The 7835-nt window shown below is 46.8% G+C and overlaps 1 pseudogene; it reads right to left on the reverse strand.

The window, feature by feature from the left end:
• LOC116360528 (protocadherin-7-like) overlaps window positions 1-7707 on the reverse strand; it is a 24538-nt pseudogene extending 16831 nt beyond the window's left edge.
• Between the last annotated feature and the right edge of the window lie 128 nt (window positions 7708-7835).

Here is a 7835-nt window from a genome sequence, read left to right on the forward strand (position 1 = left end):
CTGTTATCTTTCTCCTCTGTTCCCCTCTGTTCTCCTTGTCTCCTTTATCCTCTGTTCCCTCTGTTCTCCTCGGTTCTCCTTTATCCTCTGTTCTCATCTGTTCTCCTCTGTTCTCATCTGTTCTCCTCTGTTCTCCTCTGTTCTGTTCTCCTCTGTTCTTTTCTCCTCTGTTCTGTCTTCTCTGTTCTGTTCTCCTCTGTTCTCTGTTCTTCTCTGTTCTTGTTCTTCTCTGTTCTGTTCTCCTCTGTTCTGTTTCTCCTCTGTTCTGTTTCTCTGTTCTGTTCTTCTCTGTTCTCTGTTCTGTTCTCCTCTGTTCTCTCTATTCTGTTCTCCTCTGTTCTCTGTTCTTCTCTATTCTGTTCTCCTCTGTTCTCTGTTCTTCTCTATTCTGTTCTCCTCTGTTCTGTTCTTCTCTGTTCTGTTCCTCTGTTCTCTGTTCTTCTCTGTTCTGTTCTCCTCTGTTCTCTGTTCTTCTCTGTTCTGTTCTCCTCTTCTGTTCCCTGTGTTCTGTTCTCCTCTTCTGTTCCCCTGTGTTCTGTTCTCTCTGTCTGTTCTCCTCTGTTCTCTGTTCTTCTCTGTTCTGTTCTCCTCTGTTCTGTTCTCCTCTGTTCTCTGTTCTGTTCTCCTCTGTTCTGTTCTTCTCTGTTCTCTGTTCTGTTCTCCTCTGTTCTTCTCTATTCTGTTCTCCTCTGTTCTCTGTTCTTCTCTATTCTGTTCTCCTCTGTTCTCTGTTCTTCTCTATTCTGTTCTCCTCTGTTCTGTTCTTCTCTGTTCTGTTCCTCTGTTCTCTGTTCTTCTCTGTTCTGTTCTCCTCTGTTCTCTGTTCTTCTCTGTTCTGTTCTCCTCTTCTGTTCCCCTGTGTTCTGTTCTCCTCTTCTGTTCCCCTGTGTTCTGTTCTCCTCTGTTCTGTTCTCTCTGTTCTCTGTTCTTCTCTGTTCTGTTCTCCTCTTCTGTCCCTGTGTTCTGTTCTCCTCTGTTCTGTTCTCCTCTGTTCTCTGTTCTTCTCTGTTCTGTTCTCCTCTGTTCTGTTCTCCTCTGTTCTCTGTTCTGTTCTCCTCTGTTCTGTTCTCCTCTGTTCTGTTCTCCTCTGTTCTGTTCCCCTCTGTTCTTCTCTGTTCTTCTCTGTTCTCCTCTGTTCTGTTCTTCTCTGTTCTGTTCTCCTCTGTTCTGTTCTTCTCTCCTCTGTTCCCCCCTCTGTCCCCACTGTTCTCCTCTGTTCTCCTCTTCTGTTCCCCTCTGTTCCTCACTGTTCTTCTCTGTTCTCTCTCTCTCTCTCTGTTTCTGTTCTGTTCTTCGCTGTTCTGCAGTCTTCTTCTGTCCCATTCACATTCTGCTGAGCATGCCTCTAGCACACTGTGTGTGGGTGTGTGTGTGTGTCTCTGCTATGTGTGTCTATGTGTGCATGCTAGGTGTGTGTATATGCGGCATGTGTGTGTGTGTGTGCATTCCTGCAATCTTGTGGGTGTGTCTCCTTGTAAGTGTTCAACAGGAGAATGCAAGCACTACCACTTTAGCTCTAGCAGTGCCTCATCATCCATCCTGACACATCTCTCTCTCTCTCCCTCCCTCCCCCAGCTCCCACAGGAGTCTTCCGCTCTGCTGCACCAAGGTTTGTACTGCTTAGCTTTAAAACACCAGAACCGTTTCACTGTGCAGGTAGTGCTGTGCCTCTCTTGATATCGATACAATGAATAGCTAGTGTGTGTAGCTTTAGTTAGCGGTGCTGCTTTAGTTAGCGGTGTATCTTTAGTTAGCGTTGTATCTTTAGTTAGCGGTGCTGCTTTAGTTAGCGGTGCTGCTTTAGTTAGCGGTGTATTTGTTGTAGCTTTAGTTAGCGGTGTAGCTTTAGTTAGCGGTGCAGCTTTAGTTAGCGGTGTGTAGCTTTAGTTAGCGGTGCAGCTTTAGTTAGCGGTGTAGCTTTAGTTAGCGGTGTAGCTTTAGTTAGCGGTGTATCTTTAGTTAGCTGTGTATCTTAGTTAGCGGTCTATCTTTAGTTAGCGGTGTATCTTTAGTTAGCGGTGTATCTTTAGTTAGCGGTGTTGATTTAGTTAGCTGTGCTGCTTTAGTTAGCTATGCTGCTTTAGTTAGCGGTGTATCTTTAGTTAGCGGTGTATCTTTAGTTAGCGGTGTATCTTTAGTTAGCGGTGTATCTTTAGTTAGCGGTGCAGCTTTAGTCAGCGGTGTATCTTTAGTTAGCGGTGTATCTTTAGTTAGCGGTTGCAGCTTAGTTAGCGGTGTAGCTTTAGTTAGCGGTGTAGCTTTAGTTAGCGTGTATCTTTAGTTAGCTCTGTTTCTTTAGTCAGCGGTGTGTATCTTTAGTTAGCGGTCTATCTTTAGTTAGCGGTGTATCTTTAGTTAGCGGGGTGTAGCTTTAGTTAGCTGTGCTGCTTTAGTTAGCTATGCTGCTTTAGTTAGCGGTGTATCTTTAGTTAGCGTGTATATCTTTAGTTAGCGGTGTATCTTTAGTTAGCGGTGCAGCTTTAGTCAGCGGTGTATCTTTAGTTAGCGGTGTATCTTTAGTTAGCGGTGTATCTTTAGTTAGCTGTGTTTCTTTAGTTAGCGTGTGTATCTTTAGTTAGCGGTGTATCTTTAGTTAGTGGTGTATCTTTAGTTAGCGGTCTATCTTTAGTTAGCGGTGTATGTCTTTAGTTAGCGGTGTATCTTAGTTAGCGGTGTAGCTTTAGTTAGCTGTGCTGCTTTAGTTAGCTATGCTGCTTTAGTTAGCGGTGTTATCTTTAGTTAGCGGTGTATCTTTAGTTAGCGGTGTATCTTTAGTTAGCGGTGTGTATCTTTAGTTAGCGGTGCAGCTTTAGTCAGCGGGTGTGTATCTTTAGTTAGCGGTGTATCTTTAGTTAGCGGGGCAGCTTAGTTAGCGGTGTAGCTTTAGTAGCGGTTGTTAGTTAGTTTGGTGTAGCTTTAGTTAGCGGTGTATCTTTAGTTAGCTGTGTTTCTTTAGTCAGCGGTGTATCTTTAGTTAGCGGTCTATCTTTAGTTAGCGGTGTATCTTTAGTTAGCGGTGTAGCTTTAGTTAGCTGTGCTGCTTTAGTTAGCTATGCTGCTTTAGTTAGCGGTGTATCTTTAGTTAGCGGTGTATCTTTAGTTAGCGGCGTATCTTTAGTTAGCGGTGCAGCTTTAGTCAGCGGTGTATCTTTAGTTAGCGGTGTATCTTTAGTTAGCGGTGCAGCTTTAGTTAGTGGTGTATCTTTAGTCAGCGGTGTATCTTTAGTTAGCTGTGTATCTTTAGTTAGCGGTGTATCTTTAGTTAGAGGTGCAGCTTTAGTTAGCAGTGCTGCTTTAGTTAGCGGTGCTGCTTTAGTTAGCGGTGCTGCTTTAGTTAGCAATGTAGCTTTAGTTAGCTGTGCTGCTTTAGTTAGCAGTGTAGCTTTAGTTAGCGGTGTGCAGCTTTAGTTAGCGGTGCTGCTTTAGTTAGTTGCAATGAAAAGAACCAGACGTTTGATTGCAAAGGAATGGTAGAGTGGAACCAGAACACAATAGAATGGCAGAATGATTCTATGGAACAATGGATTGTAATGTGTTGGAAGCATGTTGTAATCTAGAACTCCTTGACATACACCATAGACAGTTTGGTTTGCCTGGAACAGCCCAGCAGAGCACAGCTCTCAATATACAGTAATAGACTAGAAGGATATCAAAGTTTAATGGTCACAGACACAGATATGAAGACGTTATCGGTGTTACTGCCTCCATCGCACAAGGAATTCTCGCTGACAGTGGAATGATGCCAAAGGGGTGTGTGTGTGTGTGTGTGTTGCGACGTGTGTGTGTGTGTGTGTGTGTGTGTGTGTGTTGTGTGTGTGTGTGTGTGTGTGTGTGTGTGTGTGTGTGTGTGTGTGTGTGTGTGTGTGTGTGTGTGTGTGTGTGTGTGTGTGTGGTGTGTGGGAGAGAGAGTGGTGGAAGGATGCCAAAGTGATTAGTGAATGAAATGGCAACGCAGCAGAAAATGACCCAACTCATTTTTTTTATCAGTAGGAGTCACAAGTTGGCCAATAAGAAACCAGATGGAAATGTTTCTTCATAGTCAGGAGTTTTCCTAACCCCGTAACCTGTACCAGGAGAACGTCTGGACCGCAGTTTCATGTGTCAACTCAGACCTTCACCTGGGGTCTATCTAACTTACACGTCTTTATTCTATCCCAACACTAGCACACCTGATCAAACTAATTAACTAATCATCAAGCCCTTTGAGCAGTTGAATGAAGTGTGATAATATGTTGATTCGATCCATCCATTTGTCTGCCCTCTATTGCTCTGGTCTGGTCTACACTGTTCTTATAAAAGATGAAATGATGTCCCACTCTGAGTGGCCCTATCCATTATACCATTCCGTTGTTCCATTCTAATTTATTCCATTCTATTGTTCAATTCTAATTTGTTCCATTCTAGAATTCCATTTTCATTTGTTCTACTGTTCCATTCTAAGTTGTTCTAATCGATCCCTACCATTCCATTATAGGTTGGTGCATTGCATTGGCCCATTCTAAGCTATTGAGCAGGAGAAGTGTAAATATAGCCTGTATAGAACAGTAGCGCCTTAACAAATGGACTCAATGTCACCAAAGTCAGAACGGAATCGAATAGAGTAGAGTAGAGGTATGCATGTACAGTATGTAGGGGTCTCAAATAGCACCCTATTCCCTACACAGTGCACTACATTCAACCAGAGTCAATGGGGCGGCTGGTCAAAGTAGTGCACTTCATAGGGAATAGGGTGCCATTTAGGACATACAGGTCATATTCATAATTACCTGTGCGTCCACCAGTGTAGCGTTGACCAGACTCTCGTTGATGAAGACGTGGACCAGCCGGGTGGCGCAGAGCGATGGCTCTCCACTGTCGTTGACCCTGACCACCAGGCGATGCAGCCCCTGTGTCTCCTCTCTAGGGGCTCTGCCACGGTGATCACTCCACTGGCCAGGCCGATCTCAAACAGCCTGAAGGGGTTCCCTCCTACCAGGGAGAAGCGCAGGTCAGCGTTGCGGCCAAAGTCCGAGTCCGAGGCGGCCACGGTTCTGACGATGGTCCGGGTGGAGGAGGCGGGGGGAGGAGGGTGTAGGAATCGTTGGTGGGTGAGGTCACGGAGGGGGCGTTGTCGTTCTCATCAGTTACGATGAGGGAGACTGTCGCCGTGGCGGAGCGAGGCGGAGCCCCCCGTCGATGGCCCGGACGCGGAAGGTGTAGGTAGAACGGCGTTCCCGGTCAAAGGTCACGGAGGAGAAGATCGTCCCTGTGTTGTTCTCTATGGAGAACGTGTCTTCACCTCTTCCTCCTCTTCCTCCTCCCTCCTCTCCTACTCCCTTGTTCTTCTCCCTCCTCCTCCGTCCACCTCTTCTCCTTCTTCTTCCTCATCTCTACGAAAAGACTCAGCTCCGCGTTCTCACCCTCATCCGCGTCTGTTACCGTTACCATGCCGACTGGGCTGTTGGCAAGGAGGTTCTCCTTCACGTAGAACGTGAACACTTCCTGGACGAACTTCGGAGTGTTGTCGTTGCGGTCGGTCACCATGATTACCACCGTGGCCGACCCCTGCAGCGAGGGGAATCCCTTATCCTGGCGATCACCTGGAACTCGTACCTCTCCCTGACCTCCCGGTCCAGAACCCCCGTCGCACGGATATCCCCATTATCAGCATCAATATAGAACAGGCCGGTAACGGACGGATCCAATGAATACACAATCTCTGCATTCTTTCCGGAATCGGCATCCGCCGCAACCACGGTGACCACACGCTCTCCTGGTTGGTTGTTCTCGGCAAAGTGGACCTCCACCACGGCCTGGGCGAAGGTAGGAGTGTGGTCGTTGATGTCCACTACCCTGACCATGAGAGAGCTGTTGCTGGAGAGAGACGGGGAACCGGAGTCGACTGCCACGATGGTCACGCTGTACTCTTTAGTGGCCTCGTAATCCAACAGGGCCGACGTGTGGAGGAAATACTTCTTACGGTTTCTAAGGAAACAAGGTTAAATATTAACATAAAATTACAAAGAAATTAATCAATATAATTACTTCCTGCTGTGGAAAGTTAAAAAAAATAAAAAATCGAAATATAGAAAATTTTGAATGTATAAATTAACATATATTGAATTTATATGGCTCAAATTAACATATATTGTGTATATGTGATTTTTGTGATTTTCAACTAAACGTAGCTAGCTGTCAGGTTAACATTATGGTGCTGTACGTTGATGCTCCATCCTCTCGGTGCGCCGTGCTGGAAATACTCTGAACTTTACTTTATAAATGAAAATAAAATAAACTCTGAACAGATGAATGTGGAAGTGTTTCATCTCACCTGTCGAAGGCGTCGTCCGGGGCAGAGGCAGGAGCGCCGTCTCTCCCGCTGGTTTCAGGGTGAACGGTACATCCCCGACCACCGTGCAGGTTACCGCTCCGTCTCCCCTGGTCCCGGTCTGAACCTGAACCAGCGCCACCGGGCGTGTCCACCAGAACATCCTCCGGTACCAGCGCCACTCCGTCCCTCACCAGAATCCGTCCGATCTTCCTGATCTCCACGACCGGAACGTTGTCGTTCTCATCCGGACCACCAGGACTACGGTCGCCGGTCGGTGCGCGGTGGCTGACCACGATCCCTTGCCGTAACCGTGAACCGTAACTGGGCACTTCCTCCGGTCAATCCTGTGGAGGACGCTCAGCCAACCGGTAGCCTCGTCCAGTCGGAGAAGACGGCGGACAGATTCCGTGGCAGCTCCGAAGACGTACTCCACCTGTCCGTTGACGCCGACGTCGCGGTCCGACGCGCGCACCTGGAGGAGGCGGGGGTTCCGGGAGGCGCATTTCCGCCATCCGGCCTCATAGATGGCTCTCTCGAAGCGCGGGCTGTTGTCGATAAAGAAATGAAAAGAAATACCATGCATTTAGAAGATAACAAGTGTTTGTGCTTTCAACCTAATTTAGCTAGTGGTGCTTTATATATTTAGCTAGTAGTGATGCTTTATACTAAATTAGCTAGTGGTGCTTTATACTAATTTAGCTAGTGATGCTTTATACTAAAATTAGCTAGTGGTGCTTTAGATAGCTAGTGGGTGCTCTATGCTAATTTAGCTAGTGATGCTTTATACTAAATTAGCTAGTGGTGCTCTATGCTAATTTAGCCAGGTGTGCTCTATGCTAATAGCTAGTGGCGCTTTTACACTAATTTAGTGGCACTCTATGCTAATTTAGCTAGTGTTTGCTCTATGCTAATTTAGCTAGTGGTGTTCTATGCTAATTAGCCAGTTGTGCTCTATGCTAATTTAGCCAGTTGTGCTCTAGCTAATTTAGCCAGTTGTGCTTCTGCTAATTTAGCCAGTTGTGCTCTATGCTAATTTAGGTAGTGGTGCCGTATGATAATTATGCTAGTGTTTCTCTATGCTGATGCTACTATTCCAGCTCTTTAGTTTAATGGGTAAACCAATCCAACTTTTTAGACAGTTTACTCTCCATTAGTCAGCACCTTTTTTTGGGTGTGCCTCAGCTCATGCTTTTCACTAGACTACGTTTTCATTACATGTGGTCGTTGTCGGTGTGTGGATGTGATGGCGACACGGAGAGCGGCCTGGGAAGAGCGAGGAGGGTTCCCACCGTCCGAACCCGTAGAACCAGCTCATACGAGTCGCGTGCTTCACGGTCCAGAGGGCCTTTCACGATCAGCTGCGGTTGCTTCTCGCCGTCGGGCGTGTCGGCGACCATGGAGCTCAAACACACTGCTCCTCACACCTCCTCCTGCAACCTCCTCCGTTGTTATCAAATGCTCCTCTCCTCCTATCCCCTCCTCCTCCTGTTCCATCCGCTCTTCCATAGGCCCACCAGCTGCCCTC

Source organism: Oncorhynchus kisutch, unplaced genomic scaffold (assembly GCF_002021735.2).
Source record: "Oncorhynchus kisutch isolate 150728-3 unplaced genomic scaffold, Okis_V2 Okis09a-Okis19a_hom, whole genome shotgun sequence".
NCBI classification, from domain to species: Eukaryota; Metazoa; Chordata; class Actinopteri; order Salmoniformes; family Salmonidae; genus Oncorhynchus; species Oncorhynchus kisutch.